The sequence below is a fragment of the Pinus tabuliformis genome, chromosome J, assembly GCF_031772625.1.
Source record: "Pinus tabuliformis cultivar Carrire ecotype Pingquan chromosome J, CPIR1, whole genome shotgun sequence".
Classification (NCBI taxonomy): Eukaryota; Viridiplantae; Streptophyta; class Pinopsida; order Pinales; family Pinaceae; genus Pinus; species Pinus tabuliformis.
Genome location: NC_142295.1, coordinates 1,227,198,010 through 1,227,215,341, shown reverse-complemented (window position 1 = coordinate 1,227,215,341; position 17,332 = coordinate 1,227,198,010). Strand labels below are relative to the sequence as shown.

Genomic DNA, 17,332 nt, shown 5'->3' with positions numbered 1-17,332 from the left:
AAAGTCCTTCAGGCTTTTGGCATCCAGCATCAGTTATACAGCGTGACTTTATGTTGAGATATGTCATAGCAACAAGACTTCGAGAAATTTGCAGCTCCTTCAAGTTTGTAAGTCCAAATGTTTCCAGTGATTGCAATCTTCCTTGTGTAAAGATGAAAATGTGCTCCCTGACATTGCTTGCTCTAGAATTCAAATAATGAGGCTTGTGAGATATTCTAGTCCAACATCATAAATACGTTGACAATAGTTAAAATTCGAATGCTGCAAATTTAGACAATTTTACAATAGTGAAAGCCCTGAATCTGTCACGTCTGAACTAGAAATATCAACTGCCAGGAGGGATGGTCCCTGCTGTTATCACAAAATCAGTACTAAGGGCTGCTACCTAGTAAAATCTCATGTAACTATTTCAACCAGACTTTAGACTAAGGATTAGCCTCCTTAGTCAGAGAGGGCTCTCTCACAGACTTTTGATAAGAATCAATTACAAAAACAGATGGCTAACTCTTCACACATTTCATGAAAATAAAGCTGGTTGGAAAAACAAAACAACACTTCTTCCATTGGGCTCATGGAGTCATACACTTCTGCAGTAAACTATTCATAGAAGCCAAGGCATATAACGTTTAACACTCAAAACATCTCTCCAAAAAGAACTCAACTCATAAATAAACACAGGAAGTCTGAGCACTAGGTGAATTCAGAGTGATTGCATATTTAGTGAGCTGTAAAATACATAAAAGATAATGACAAAACCACACATGTTCTGAGCCTTAAACATATAATGAATCTTGGGAAGAAAAAGTAATTCTTGTATTACTGTCAAAGTCTTCTTACACAAGCTGATAAAAACTCTGTTTTTTATAAAATCTCCAACCCCTATTACATCAGAGCTTTCCCTATATATAGGAAAACCTACTTCACTACTTCGAGTCTCCTCCTCAAGCATTAGGGGAGAGCTCGATGACCTATCATTAACTACCCTTATCTATTTTTTAAACAAACTCATTAAATACATCAAGTATTAAGCTGTAATTACAAAGAGTCCTAAAACAATTAAAACTCTAATTCTACATCATGCTGGAAATGGCATTTATTACAATCAAGATGGTGCTCCTACGACAAAAAGGAAAGAATAGGCTCATCCTCTGACAAATGGCTTTTTTTAGTTTGGCTGTGACAAGTGTCTGTAGTTGCTTGCTGGCCTTTAATATAACATGTTTTCCAACACCCTGAAATATAGGAAACTGTTCCTGTTTGTCGGTCCTTAGTTTGCCTCAACATATTCGAATCCAAGGAAGCATGCCTTTTATCTTTAATTACTCAAAATAGCATAGGCTGCCACGTCTTCAATGTGCTGGCCATTTTCCATGTGTGAAGACAACACCTTTCAGAAAGATTCGCTGATTTGTCAACATGCAGCTACAGCAGTTTCGTAGCGCGCTACGAAACTGCTGTGCAAGCACAAAACACAGCTTTGAAATAAGACTTGCACAGACCACCAAAGTGTCGGAAACAAACGCCAGATAATAATGTAATCTACTCTCTATAGTCAAACAAAACATCTCAGCAATAATATCCTCTGCCTTGGCAATATCTTTGTTGAAGGCATGCAACACAGATCTCAATGATTGAAGAAATTGTAATGCCTCATCCAGTTCAGGGTTTAATGCCCACTGCCACATTTCAAGTTTTTTATATATTCGAGCAAGGAGAAAAACTCCAGAACTTGAAGGGCTAACAGAGCTTAATAATTTCACTTCAAATTTATCACGAGGAACAGAGGGCATTCCAGTTCTTCTACTATATCTTCATCCCAATAACAAGAATTTTGATCTCTGTATTTTCCATCTTCATAAACAGGTTCATCATCTTCTTCATAAACATCATCACTGGCGACTTCTGAGACCATCTCTACAGAACATTCATCCAATGCCTCCTCCTGACCTTTAGACTTCCCAATGTTGGTGCATGCATCAACAGCTGCAAGAGCATCCAGCTTGCAGACACTCTGTTCAACAGCCTCAATGGACTCAACCTTGCAGGCGCTCTCATTACCAGTTATTGGGGCAACAACCTTAGAGACACTCTCACGAACTGCAACAATATCATGAACCTTGTCATCAATCTGCGTATTTAAAATAAACACACCACCCTTGCAGACATTCAAATCAAGTCTCACAGGAGTGTCAACTGTAGAAACACTCTCATCAATTGCCATGGGTTCTTCAACCATGCCCAGGCTTTCATCTTCTAAATTTCTAACCATCTCTGTGGTGCCACACTATACAACCTAGACAGCAAAAATACGAAAGCCTCAGTCATCCAAGAGCTCCACAAGTATATACTAAGCCAAAGCTACATTTGAGAAGCATGGATGTCTTATGGCTCAACCGTCAACTGCAACTTTCACACCACCATCTAGAAATTTTGGCTTTTTAATTGAAAAATCTGCTGATACTTCCTCGTCGCCATTGCCATTGCCGATATCTGCATTTTCTTTGTAAGCATCCACATGAACACCTAAAGCAGCCCTGCCAGAAGGATCGGGGTTCCTAGACCATGCAGCATCCCATTCTAAAGCTTTGGCAGTGCTGCAAGCCACACTAGGGCCTCCAGGTACAGTCAAGCGTGCAGCATTCTGAGGAAAGAATCTTTCAAATATCATCCTGTAGTAGTATGCCTCCTTTGTCGCGGGTGTATTCTCAGGGTAAATGTACTTTGCATTTGCCATCATCATATTGGTAACATGATTTGCAGCACGCTCTTTCAAACCATCAATCCAACTATAACCAACACCATCGCTGAATTGCTCTTTTTGCCTGTACAAAATATGCTTTGGTAGATAAGAATTCTCCACGTCGTCAAATGCCTTGCGAAGGATCCACTTCTCAATGCGCCCAAGATCAGGCCGCACCATCTTCCACTCTGGATCAATTCCCATGGAAATATTAATAAACTCCTTATCTAGAAACGGCACACGAGCCTCAATACCCATGCTGCTGTTGACTTATTAGCTCTCAGGCAGTTATAAGTCCTAACAGGTTTTAGTTTACTATCAGTTATGTAGTGAACTGTTATGACTGTGCAAATCAGAGCGCTGCAATTTCTGCCTTTCTGGATTAATCCCATCGCTTAACATTTTTTCGGGACCATAGTCTCTACCACTTTTTTGTTATGCTTCCCATTCATTACCTTCTCAACAAGCTCTTTGTGCGCCTTAGGCAACCCAAAAACACGATAACGGAAACAGAAACACGATAATGGAAACAATCCTCCTTTATTTTCGAGTTACACATAAATATTAGCCCTTGAATGTCTCTCTTCACGCCACCAGGTGTTGAAATTTACTTTATGATCTCCCTTTCCAATTGTCATCAGCTTGGCCTTGATTCCTATTCAGAAGCCACCTCACATCGCTTGCTCGGGACAATCAAAGAATAGAACAAAATCCGGTTGAACGCTGTAACATTTCCAAATGCTGCACGTTTCTCTTCATCTGCAATTTGCATTGATGCCATGTCACCAGCAAGCAGAATGCTGCTAAACAATTCTCGGCTTATATCCACGTCCCATTTATTTATATTCTCGATAACCATCTGGGGAACCCGCGAAATGAATGCCCTGTCCATCTTGGAGTTCATAAGATTGTTGTTGGAATAATAGAATAAAAAGATTCATCAACGACTGTATCTGATACACGGCAGACAGCTTCCCTTAAATCATTTTCAATAAACATCTGTGCGTATCTTTTATAGCTTAATATTTCACCGTGAAATATTTCACATTTTATAACACATGATGTTGCGCCCATAAATAACATAGTATTTATGTTTTCATGCTGGAAATTGCAGTTGTATTAGGAAAATCAATATCTACAATTTGAAATTCTCCCGGTCGAGCCTCCTTTCTCTTGAAACGTTAATGTCTTCTGAAAGATCGCCACTTTGATCTTCAGCTATGCTTTGCGATGGACCACCCATAGTATCACAGTATTGAAAAGAAACCTCATTGCTCTTGCTTTTTATGTACACCAATTTTTACCTTGTTTCCCAAGATGATTTGAAGATTTACAGCTTTCAGTAGTTTGACATGAATTGTGAATAGCCTCAACTAAAGCTTTGTAGATTGAACCTTTTTCATTATCTGTGCATTTCATTGAAAGGTGTTGTTTGAATTGATCTTCTGAGATTGTTTCCTGTTCTAAACTACCTTTATCTAACAGTTGAAGATCTAGAATTCTCCTTATACCATAATCATAAGATGGATGCTCAATATTCACGATTACATGAGTCAGGAGCTCATGTGTCATATTTGAAATAACACCCTGCAGCATCCGGGGCGCACACTGATATATATCATAAATAATCGCATGGTAAACAGTTTGCAAGGAGATTATTTATATTATTTAAACCACGGAAAACTGTAACAATCAAATGAGAGACATCGCTCAACACATCATCATTGTAAGGAGCCTCTGGTGTTCTATATGAGCAATTGGGCAATTTGGAGGGCAGCTTGCCAAGGCCACATGTGCAGCTTTTTGTAGTGCTTCTAGAAGTTTCCCTTAATATCTATCATTTCCCAATTTCGCAGCGCAGCCAATGCAAGGTCGGTGTTTTCGCTACGAAATCACTATAACAGATGGCGCTGCTAAACTGCTAACGGATTTATGCGCTGCGAAAACACCTTGTCTTTAAGCTAGGCTAAAATTTTTTACAACAGACTTTTCAGTGATAACACCTGCGTTGCAAGAATTTCAAGCCAACTATCTTCCACACCAGGGTATTCTCCCAGAAAAACATCCTGAAGATTACAGTCTTGAAATGCGTGGAGCGAAGTTCTTTTAAACAGATGATTAGATGAGCACTCACAACAGCGCTATGTTCTTGTCGTTTTTCTTTGTCTAAAACTTTTAGCACAGCATGGCCGCCAGCAGTACTGACTGGATTTCCACCAAACGTAACACAGTGTGATCGTTGTGTTAAAACTTGTGCAATTTCTGGAGTTGTGACAACAGCACCAATAGGAAGGCCATTCTCAATACCCTTGGCCACAGTTACAATGTCAGGGATAACACCTTGTGTTTCAAAGCCCCAGTAATGACTTCCCCTACAACCAAATCCTGTCTGAGCCTCATTAGATATACAAACACCTCCAGCTTTTCCGGACAATATCATAAGCTGCTAGCAAGTATCCAGGTGCTAGTTCTACGGCTCCACCAACACCCTGTATAGTCTCTGCAATAAAGCCAGCAACACGTCCAGTGGTTCCAAAGTCGGGAATATCTTGAACATATTTAGAATATTGTGGCCCATCAACGCCAAAAATCCCTCGATATGGGTTAGGGTTGACTGCGTGATGCACTCCACTCTGCACCACGTTAAATTTCCATTTTCTCAGACTGGTCAATCCCGTTGTGTTAGAACCATTTCCATGGTATCCATTTCTCACTGAAATCATTTCATGGTTACCAGTGTACAACCGGGCCATCATCTTAGCTAATTCATTTGCCTCTGTGCCTGAATTTACAAAGAAAACTACCTTAAGATTTCCTGGCATCTTTGCAGCTAATGCCTCTGCAAGATCTGTGACCGCATGATGAAGATATATTGTGGTAGCATGCTACAGGAGCTTTGTTTGCTTTATAATAGCATCAACAATTTCAGGGTGACAGTGCCCATAGGAGATACAGACGATGCCTGCAGAAGCATCCAAGTATCAACGCCCATCTTCATCAAACAAGTACTACATATTTCCTTCAACAAAATTTTCTTCCCATGTATGAACCCAAACATCATCAGGATTGCGAACACTTGGCTCCTTTTCAAAACTTGCAACCTGTGCGTACCAAGACACCTAATGTCCTAATGATGAGGATAAGCGGTTGAATTGACAGGCAAAGTGTATGAGCGAATAACTGATGATGTAGAAAGATAACGAACTTTGATAAATTTGACAGCTGGATGAGATTTGCTATGGATCAGCACGAATCCCCGATTTCGTAGTGCAGTCAGTGCAAAAGCGGTGTTTTGCGCTACGAAATCACCTAGACTGGGTTTCTGCGCTACGAAATCACCTAGACAATTTTGTAGCGCATATGAACTTTGAAATGAGTTTCGACATATGATATTCATGTGAGATATGAGACCAATGATAGACTAAAACAGAGAATTGACCCCTTTTGACGTACTAACAAGACTCTAAAACAAGATGAAAAGACTAGACCCAAAATTGACACCAACCCTTTGACAAATTTAAAAAATTGATGTTCAGAATTTAAAATATTTTTTCTTGACTAATAACAGGTGGCTCCACTTGGGATAGTGTGCCCCTGTGGTACATTAAGAACATGCAGGTCCAGTGCTTTGTCCTATTAATGACAAACATAGATTTTCTTGACAAACATCCCTTTCCAGCTTCTTGAGCCTTCACCTCGGGCTTAAGCTTGATGATCACTGTAGGAGAAAGAAATCTATATCTACTGAAAAATGCTCAGTCAACCTTGAGCTTATTTGCATATTCCTACCTACCTACCCTATCAATTCAAACTTCTTTCAGCTCAATCAATTTGAAATTTCCAATGTAGCCAATCATTTGTCTTACCTGATATTTGAATTTTTTGACTGCATCGGAGTTCAGAGAAGCTATGATATTGTGATGACCACTGCCACTGAAATTGCCTCTGATCTTCATAGAAAAACTAAAACACTGGAGAGAAAAAATAAAACACTGGAGAGTAAAACTCTTCCATGTATTTAGCTATAGGATCCGAGAATACATGATCAACTTGATGATTCTCGTAACTTTCTGGTTGTGCAAACTGATCTTCAATAACATTGTACTCTTCCTCAATCACGAAAGAGAAAGGAAGCAAGACCCTCTCCTTGTGTTCTGACATAGAAACCTTTTGAAAACAATGATCATGACCATGAAGACTATATCATTGAATTTGACCTTGTAACTTCTTTCTCAATGTCCTTAGCCACTTCATCCAAACATTTCATCTTATCTTCTATCTTGCACTCAAATGATTTTAGATAAGAAGACAAGGACAAAGAAAAAATTTCATCTATTTCTTCATTAATATGGTGATCATTCCATTGTTTGAAACCTTGAGCTAAAGGAGAGTTTACCACCAAATCTGATCTATCTATCCATTCTTCCAAAAACATAAACCAAAAATCTTCAAATGACTTAATAGATTTGGCAGGAAAGCTTTCAATCCACTGTTTACATTTCCCTTGAAATGAATCATAGAACAAAATAATTCAAACATCCTCATGTTTAACTCTAAGAAGCTCAGTAAAATGACAGAGATCTGACATATGCTTCAAAGTTAAACTCAAATATTCTCCATTGTATTTTGGACCATTCCTTAGAAAATATGTATCCTTGGGAAAATGATTTGGGAAACCATGAATTCCTGAAAAATTTATGCATGCATACCTTGAAATAAGAATGGTAGCATCTGAGTTCTTCATAACTCCAATAGAATCACCATGAATCTATGAATTTTGAATTCTTCAACAATGGAGTCGCCAAGGTAGTTTTGCAACCTCAAAAACTTTCTGAGCTCTCGCTACCTTCAGAAGTTCAACTTCTTGATTTCGGGAATGAATAATCTTCAGTCTCCCGGCAGACGCACCAAAATGTTATCACAAAATCAGACCCCTGATAGGCTGCTGATCAGGAGGACTTTGAGTAACTATTTCAAACCAACTTTTGGTTGAGGCTTAGCCTCCCCAACCTGAGAGGGCTCTCTCACAAGATTAAAGATTTGGATAATGAATAAGATGGCTAACTCTATGGATTGAAATCAAATGAAAATGTATAAATGGTTGAAATGCCAATCAACAAGCATCTATTGGGCTATGGAGTCAGAGTATGTTTTAGTACAACAACAGATCAGCTTACATGGAAGTCAGGGCATAAAGAGTTTTAATCTACTAGCAAAACAGAGACATGATATAGGAAACACAGTCTATGAACACATGAAGGAAGTTAGAGCATTATCAATGAATTCTAAGTAACATGTGTTCATACCACTGTAAGTGAGCAAATGAAGAAATCCATGAGGAAATAAAACACATAAAACCCTCTCTGAATCCTGAGTAGTAAAGCCAAACTTTTGCATTAACATAAAACATACAGTGTTCTGCAATAACATAATATGCATTGTTTCTCTTGAAATTCCTCTTTCTCCTATATATAGAATTCTTCACAAGGCAGAGATTCCTCCTCCAGCATGAGGGGAACTCTAATTCTGCTTGCTATGACACCTATTCAAACTTTAACTAACTATTAAATACAACAACTGCTAACTGGAAGTTTTAGAAACCTAAGACAACTAGGAGTCTAACTCCACATCATGCTGATAATAGAATTTATTACAATAAAAACTCGTTCTCTGACAAGTGGTTCCCTTCAATTTAACTTTGATGGATGTTTGAAACTGCTTGCTGGCCCTTAATGTCACATTTCTCAACTGCTGCTGGAAAGTAGGAAATTGCCCCTGTTTTTCTGCTTTTGGTTTCCTCAAGGATATTCGAGATTAATTATCCCTGTTGTTCTTCTTTGATTACACAAAAACGTATTGGGCTGCCATGTTTTTCATGTACTGTAGACCTGGCTCATGTACACGTGTTAATACAAAACTTGTCTAATGCTGCCTGAAGCATCATGAACCGAACTGGCTATGAATAATGACCATTAGATGTACTAGGCCAACATGTGTAATATTATTATAGGCCATGTTCAGAGTTTTTAAATTCAAAAGTCCTTCAAGCTTTTGGCATCCAGCATCAGTTATACAACATGACTTTATGTTGAGATATGTCATAGCAACAAGACTTCGAGAAATTTGCAGCTCCTTCAAGTTTGTAAGTCCAAATGTTGCCAGTGATTGCAATCTTCCTTGTGTAAAGATGAAAATGTGCTCCCTGATATTGCCTGCTCTAGAATTCAGATAATGAGGCCTGTGAGATATTCTAGTCCAGCATCAGAAATACGTTGACAATAGTTAAAATTCAGATGCTGCAAATTTAGACAATTTTGCAATAGTGAAAGCCCTGAATCTGTCACGTCTGAACTAGAAATATCAACTGCCAGGAGGGACGGTCCCTGCGTTGCAAGAATTTCAAGCCAACTATCTTCCACACCAGGGTATTCTCCCAGAAAAACATCCTGAAGATTACAGTCTTGAAATGCGTGGAGCGAAGTTCTTTTAAACAGTTGATTAGATGAGCACTCACAACAGCGCTATGTTCTTGTCGTTTTCCTTTGTCTAAAACAATTAGCATAGCATGGCCGCCAGCAGTACTGACTGGATTTCCACCAAACGTAACACAGTGTGATCGTTGTGTTAAAACTTGTGCAATTTCTGGAGTTGTGACAACATCGCACCTTGTGTTTCAAAGCCCCAGTAATGACTTCCCCTACGACCAAATCCTGTCTGAGCCTCATCATATATACAAACACCTCCAGCTTTTCCGGACAATATCATAAGCTGCTCGCAAGTGTCCAGGTGCTAGTTCTACGGCTCCACCAACACCCTGTATAGTCTCTGCAATAAAGCCAGCAACACGTCCAGTGGTTCCAAAGTCGAGAATATCTTGAACATCTTTAGCATACTGTGGCCCATCAACGCCAAAAATCCCTCGATATGGGTTAGGGTTGACTGCGTGATGCACTCCACTTTGCACCACGTTAAATTTCCATTTGCTCTGACTGGTCAATCTCGTTGTGTTAGAACCATTTCCATGGTATCCATTTCTCACTGAAATCATATCATGGTTACCAGTGTACAACCGGGCCATCATCGTAGCTAATTCATTTGCCTCCGTGCCTGAATTTACAAAGAAAACTACCTTAAGATTTCCTGGCATCTTTGTAGCTAATGCCTCTGCAAGATCTGTGACCGCATGATGAAGATACATTGTGGTAGCATGCTATAGTAGTTTTGTTTGCTTTATAATAGCATCAACAATTTCAGGGTGACAGTGCCCATAGGAGATACAGACGATGCCTGCAAAAGCATCCAAGTATCAACGCCCATCTTCATCAAACAAGTATTGCATCTTTCCTTCAACAAAATTTGCTTCCCATGTATGAACCCAAACATCATCAGGATTACGAACACTTGGCTCCTTTTTAAAAACTTTCAACCTGTGCGTACCAAGACACCTAATGTCCTAATGATGAGGATAAGCGGTTGAATTGACAAGCAAAGTGTATGAGCGGATAACTGATGATGTAGAGAGATAACGGACTTTGATAAATTTGACAGCGGGATGAGATTTGCTATGGATTAGCACGAATCCCCGATTTCGTAGTGCAGTCAGTGCAAAATTAGTGTTTTGCACTATGAAATCACCTAGATCGGGTTTCTGCGCTACGAAATCAGCTAGACAGTTTCGTAGCGCATATGAACTTTGAAATGAGTTTCGACATATGATATTCATGTGAGATATGAGACCAATGATAGACTAAAACAAAGAATTGACCCCTTTTGACGTACTAACAAGACTCTTAACAAGATTCTAAAACAAGATGAAAAGACTAGACCCAAAACTGACACCAACCCTTTGACAAATTTAAAAAATTGATGTTCAGAATTTAAAATATTTTTTCTTGAGTGATAACAAGTTCGTTAAAAATAAGTAAATGATGTATAGTTTGGGTGCTTGGGAGGGTTTAATGATAATTTTCCATTCGGGTTTCATTCCGGAAACATGACTATGTTAAATAATTTTGAAAAAAAAGTTCTATGTACCGCCATGCAGGGGTTTCTGGTATAGATAAATTATCTGTTATACATCAAAATAGATTTCGATTTCAATTATTTACCGCTACTTAAAATAATAATAATTATTATTCTCTAAAAAAATTAATCAGATAACCACTTTGCCTAGATAAATTGTCTGCTATACATCAAAATAAATTTCAATTATTTTACAAATTTGTGTACATGATTTCATGATTTCTATATTTAGATTAAACTCCAATTACACTAAACATACTTCCTAACCAAATTTTCCTTTAATTTGTCGACAATTTCAATAGGGTAGGCAATGAGATATTGTTCTCCACAGTGCTGATTAATTTCAATAGGGTAGGCAATGAGATATTGTTCTCATTGTTTTCCACATTGCTGATTAAAAGTAGGACCAATATATATATAACCTACTTGGCTTGAATAGACATAGTGATTATTTCATAAAAAACTAACTATGGCAATGTATTATGCACAGTTGTAACTTTTAATTACATAAATGCCTTTCATTTTGTTTGTTCATAAGAGTTACAATGAAAAATTGATCTTAAAAACATTAGGATGTTATATAAGGTGAAATTAAAATCACAACATACATGGATGTTGTAGTATATACCTTGATAATCTGAAATATGAGGAGATATAATCATCTATGGTATTATGACTAGCTAACCATAATATTGTTGATTTTTATCTCTACTATTTCATTAAGTAATCGATGTGTTTTAGTAATAACTTTATGGCAATTGTGTTACTTGTTTATGATTATATAATAATGTTTCAATATTATTGTATTATTTTACTGTAATAGTTGGAAGAAGATTGTGAACATCCGATAAGAAACTACTATCTTGACTATTTAATGATACATAATTGTTAGATAAAAATACCATTATAACTTGCAAAACTAGATTGTTGAATTAGGTACACTATTATTACAATCAACATATTGCTTTGCAAACTCTAAGACATAGCATGGGAACGATTGTGTAATAGGATTTGCAATAGATCATTAAAGTATTTGAATGGAAGGGAATGCTTTTAAATTTCTAGCACATTAGCGTGAATAATTGATACATAATAATTGCATGAACATAAATTAAATTTCATACAGTACATTATTTCATAAAATGAATAAGATCAATGTACAACTAATAGTTGATGAAGGAATTTATGAGGTAGTATTTCCCACTCTGATATCTCTACTACCATGGAAACTTATAATTTGGATGCCAATGTTGCTTGCTTTATCAATGAACCTCTCATTGGTTTTTTTTGGGTACTCTTCTTCCTCATGGACCCTTGACTTGCGACTAAGATTTACAAAAGATAAATACACTAATAGTCTAAAGGTGTGCTCTAATATCAAGAGGTTCCACTCAATGGAAACTCCACACATACAAAATTCATAAACTAAAATTCATTATTCATTCGAAAGCAATTTAGCATTAGGACATCTATCTGGCAATAGGGTGCATCAAAAAAAGATTTCTGCATAGCATTCTCTTCTTTTATAGAAGGTATTAGTGTTGTCACTTGGATCTTTAAGCAAAAATGATTAGCGGACAAAATTTGGCACAAAAAGTCTATGGGCATTGCTTCACAACAATGGCCTATAGGGATGAGTGATGATGGAAAAATAGATAGGTGAAGGAACAACAGAGTGGATAATGAGTGAGGAAGTCAATTAATGCAGATTTTGTAATCTAACAAGCTTTAGTAAAAGCTCTACATTTTATTGGCAAATGGTTAGATTAGAAAGCTATTAAACTTTATTTAGGTCAAAATTGATGAAAATCTCAAGATCAAATGTTCTCAACACTAGAGACTTTTAATGATTTTACTAAATACTCTTCATAATCAAGTTACTTTCAGTTTAGCAAATGTAAATTCCCAAAGTATGATAAATGTAGATAAGATTGGAAGCATGTAAATGATCCATTCCTTCAAGAAGAGAATGTTGAAGAATGGAATCATTGTAACCACGATCTCAAACATAGTGATATGAAACTTAATGATCAAGAAAATGAATTAAGGTGATCATAAAACAAGGTTTTAAGTGTTTATATAGAAAAGATAGGGTAAATGGTGAAAAAGGAGGAACAAATCCAAGAGGAAAAATGATGTTGGAGAAAAATATAGAAAATAAACAATGCTCTTAAAACTAGAGTACTGTGTTGTTGGCAATGTCAAACAAAATCTTAATTTTGATGATATCAAAAGAGAAATTGGCATGGTCCTAGATGTTGCAATATATGTAAAAACAAGGAAATTGTGGATCAATTATAGGTATTCTAGTCCATAGTATTTAGATATTTGCATATGCATTATTATTTGTATAATGTGAGCATATATATGATTATTTAGATATTTGCATATGTATTATTATTTGTATGAGATTGTATCATCATTTAGATTGTGTTTAGCGACATTTTGGTTTACTAAACTTAGAGATTCATTGAGATTTTTATGGGAATGATTGAGATCTTTCCTCAACCTTTTCCTTGTTTTGTGTATAGATCCCAATTTGTTAGATCGATGAGTCTTTCTCTACTAATTTTCAAGGTTATGTCATTTTTCTAAAATTATAAGAGCTTGTGCTTTGCTTAGTAAAAATTTAGTTAGGATTTGCATTTTCTTGTGTGTATGAACTTGGATCTCTTGAGTGGAATTTCACACTTAGTGGTAAGTCCCACATCATTGGTATGAGAGCATGTTGTGATCCGATTCCAAACCTGGATACTAGTTTTCAATTTACTTCTTTTAGTTTGATTTGAGTTCTGAATTGATTTCACCAAGCTGCAATTTCCTCAAAACATTCCTACTGGTTTTGAGACACGATCTTTATTGTCTTTCTCCACAAATTTACTTAATGTATTGTTAATTACTAGTGTGAGATTTTGGCATTGGATCTTTTATATTAAATTTTTTGACATATATTTCTTAGAAATGTTGAATGATGGAAGTGCATAAGCACATTAGGTGAGAGTAAATCCACGATGTACAATGGTTAATTTGTCCATTTGTCATTTATCAACAAAATTCCTTGTCATATAGCTTAAATTCTCCCTTCATCAACCAATTTGTGGTTGTACATGTTGAATAAAAATGTAACTAGGTTCGGTATTTGTCAATATAATTTTGATCTTTGTACTTGTCAAGAAAAAATAAATATTATTTTTGTAAATTATATGAATGAGTTTCTTGCTCATTCCATAGGTCTAGGAAAGTCAAAGAGTCAAAAGAAAATTGAAAATATCTTCTTGAGCCTGTGTATTGTATATGGGTCAAACCGAATGTCTAGAACAGCCCTCAAAGACAAGCACAATCCTCTGGATGAAGTCAGCCATCAAATGAACTAAATAAAAGTCATTTCGGCTTGCAAATAGAGACACATTTATTCACATTGACAAGTCGGATAAATATGGGGACGAAAAAACTATAAATACCTAACTAGGGTATCCGCAAATCACAGAGACAGATCTCGAATTCATCTAGGATTTTTGGATGAAATCACAGTGTTTTAAATCTTCGATGGGTATAGGAAGTACAAAATAACATAACTTGGATTCTCTCTGAATTTCATATAGGTGCATGAAGTACAAGATAGTTGCAGGAAGAATTTAAGATGACATTCTTGGAGGCATATCCTCAAGCTCAGGAACTTCGATAGGTATTGTAAGGTGCATCATGAATATCTCTGCAATAATTACAGTGATAAAACTACAGTCCTCATCTCCTTGGTGTTCACTATCTAGGTCTATCTATACAGTGACCTTTAAAGCAACCTCACAATCTCGACATTATTGTGATAAGGCACTAATCTCATGAAGACACACTCTGTCTCAGTATATAGTCCAGAAGCAGTATGATCTTAGTATAACTATATTCATGACCTCAAAGGAGAAGATCAGTATCTCGGTAAAACTAAGTGCAACTAGACTCTTAAATATATATATATATATATTTCACTGTCTAGGTCTATCTATACAATGACCTTTGAAGCAACCTCACAATCTCGACATTATTGTGATAAGGCAGTGATCTCATGAAGACACACTCTGTCTCGGTATATAGTCCAGAAGCAGTCATAATAGATGCAAGTATGATCTTAGTATAACTATAGTCATGACCTCAATGGAGAAGATCAGTATCTCGGTAAAACTAAGTGCAACTCTCCTATATATATATATATATATATATATATATATATATATATCTCGATGAGTATACAACAATAAGGATCTCGGTGGTACAGCAGTGATAATCTCAATGTTGCAGCAGCAATGGAGATCTCAATGATGCAGTAATGATGGCCTCAATGGTACAACAATGATGATGATCTCAGCAGTAACAAGAAGAGGATTGGTGTCTTGGTCTTGGAGTGGCCTAGTAGGTCAAGGGTCATGTTCTTGGTGTTCATCAATTGGAATCTCTATAAGAATAATTATGTGCGTGTGGGTTTTCCTCTCCAAGAGGCAGAAGTTTTTGCCCTGGCGGAATGCCAACTTCTTGAGTTCTTGTCTCTTTGTTTTCCGTAGCAGTTTGATGAAGTAAACACACACACTAATAATAAGAAGAAGATCAAGATAAGATAAATTGTAAAAGCACTTCAAAAATTGTTATCAAGTCTAGAAGAATCTTACTAATGTTAACTACCCTAGATTATTCAACATGGTATTAGAGCTAAGGTGATAAAGTCAAAGGAAGTGTAGCTAAAAGAGACATTCAAGGAGCAGTATACAATGTCACAATTTTGAATTATAGTCTCTCTCAACTAAATGACCTATTCTTGGATTCTTCCCACATTCTCAGCCTCAGAAAACTCGGACAAAGATGTAAATGATCACAGGAAAAAGACTCGATTAGGAGAGCTCATACAACAGTTCAATTTGGATATACAGCCAAATGACATTTATTTTACAAGTCCCATTCTACCCACAGTCTCGGTGCCACTATATGAAGATGTCCACCTTGGATTGAATCCTTTCTATAAAAGGAATAGTCTTGACATCTCGGATTCTCGGAGCTTGATGTTATATATTCAAGGGCATATATATAGAAGTTTGTATAAACAATACTCAATATAAAATGAATAAGTCCTATGACACAACAATTCTAACTAATGGGGATCTATACATCATGGCAAGCAACCTCAATACTCTATGATTCTACACAATGATGCATACTACAAGGTTCCATGGTCTACTTATGTGATAGCAATGTAGTGTCATCCCAAGTACATCAACAGTAACTTGTTAGATGTATAAGTCGAAGTAACTCGAAACTAGAAGGTTACCCCATTCAACAACTTGTGGTCTCTATGCTAGATAGAGAAATACAAGTTGATGACAAAAATATTGAAGGTTAAAAAAAATCAACCTTGTGTAGAAAGGAAAGGAAAGGTTAGTCGTCAAAGAAGACAGAATAAGTATAGCTAAGAATCAGTGCTATAAAAATATTTTGGAAGCTCATATCACTGAAAGATGGAGGAAGATGAAGAAAAGGGCCAAGGAAAGAGGGAGTAACAAATCTATCCTATGAGTAAGATAGTATCCCTCATAAAAGGGTCCTATCATAAGCTCTTAAATCTTGTGTTATAAGATATGGCAATGATAATAAGATGATCATGGCATCATGGAAGCATTATAAACAAGAGATTGTCACATCACCATGGGAATCATGAAGGACAAAATCCATGTAGGGTATATAGCTCTTGGGAACCTCAGTGGACATTTAAGAAAAGAAATGAGTCATCTAAGGCTCATCATACATCAAGTCAAAAAGGAAACATCTGTCAATTGGGGATATAGAAGATCCTCAAAATTCTTTGATGGAATCCTCATCAAAGGGTTCTCTAATCTAGAGAGGAAGCAAGTGTTTCAACAAGAATTCCAACCTATGAAATCCATGAGATAATGATGTGATGACATGAAGCGTATCAAGGGATTGAAGATCTCTTCAACCAAGGAAGCTATTGGAAGAAGCCTCGATGACCTAAAGGTAAAATAAGGTATGTATGCTTGTGTTTAATATTATTATGTCATCTCGTATGGTTGCAGGTAACATGGATCATTACTTCTATCTTGAGAAGCATGATCAAGAGAAAAAGGATCTCCTCCTCTGAAAGGATGCAAGAAGGCATAAAGTCACACTAAGATGAAATCAACATAACATGTCCTCATATGAAGTATGAGGTGGTTGACTATAGTTAAGAAACGCTGATTGAAAGCTCCTGGAATGGAATGAGTGAGGAAGTAAGAGATCATGATATATGCAACCCTAATGAAGGCAATCAACATCCAAAATACCAAGAATACTTGACTAGGAAATCTCCCAGAAAGATATGAAGACTCTGATGGAAAAGATGAAGACCCTTGACAATGGATATCTTTGGGAGATGTGTCAACATGAATGCAGGATGTTGATACCTACAGGAATATATCATGATGAAGAACCATCTAGTAAGGTACGATTTAATTTAATATTGTTTTGATTTCTTGAATAATATCTGGATGAGTGCATGCAAGGCTACTGGAACAAGAATTGTAAGTACAA

The 17,332-nt window shown here is 36.6% G+C and overlaps 2 pseudogenes across 1 annotated transcript; both read right to left on the bottom strand.

Moving 5' to 3' along the window:
- Nucleotides 1-262: 262 nt before the first annotated feature.
- On the bottom strand, nucleotides 263-6,901 carry LOC149231556 (alanine--glyoxylate aminotransferase 2 homolog 1, mitochondrial pseudogene; annotated as a pseudogene). Its single transcript, XR_016248433.1, has 3 exons — nucleotides 6,782-6,901; nucleotides 4,744-5,841; nucleotides 263-348 (listed from the first exon to the last, which is right to left on the bottom strand). The product of XR_016248433.1 is annotated as an alanine--glyoxylate aminotransferase 2 homolog 1, mitochondrial pseudogene (transcript).
- Nucleotides 6,902-9,043: 2,142 nt separating this feature from the next.
- Nucleotides 9,044-17,332, bottom strand: part of LOC149231555 (alanine--glyoxylate aminotransferase 2 homolog 1, mitochondrial pseudogene) — a 33,240-nt pseudogene continuing 24,951 nt past the window's right edge.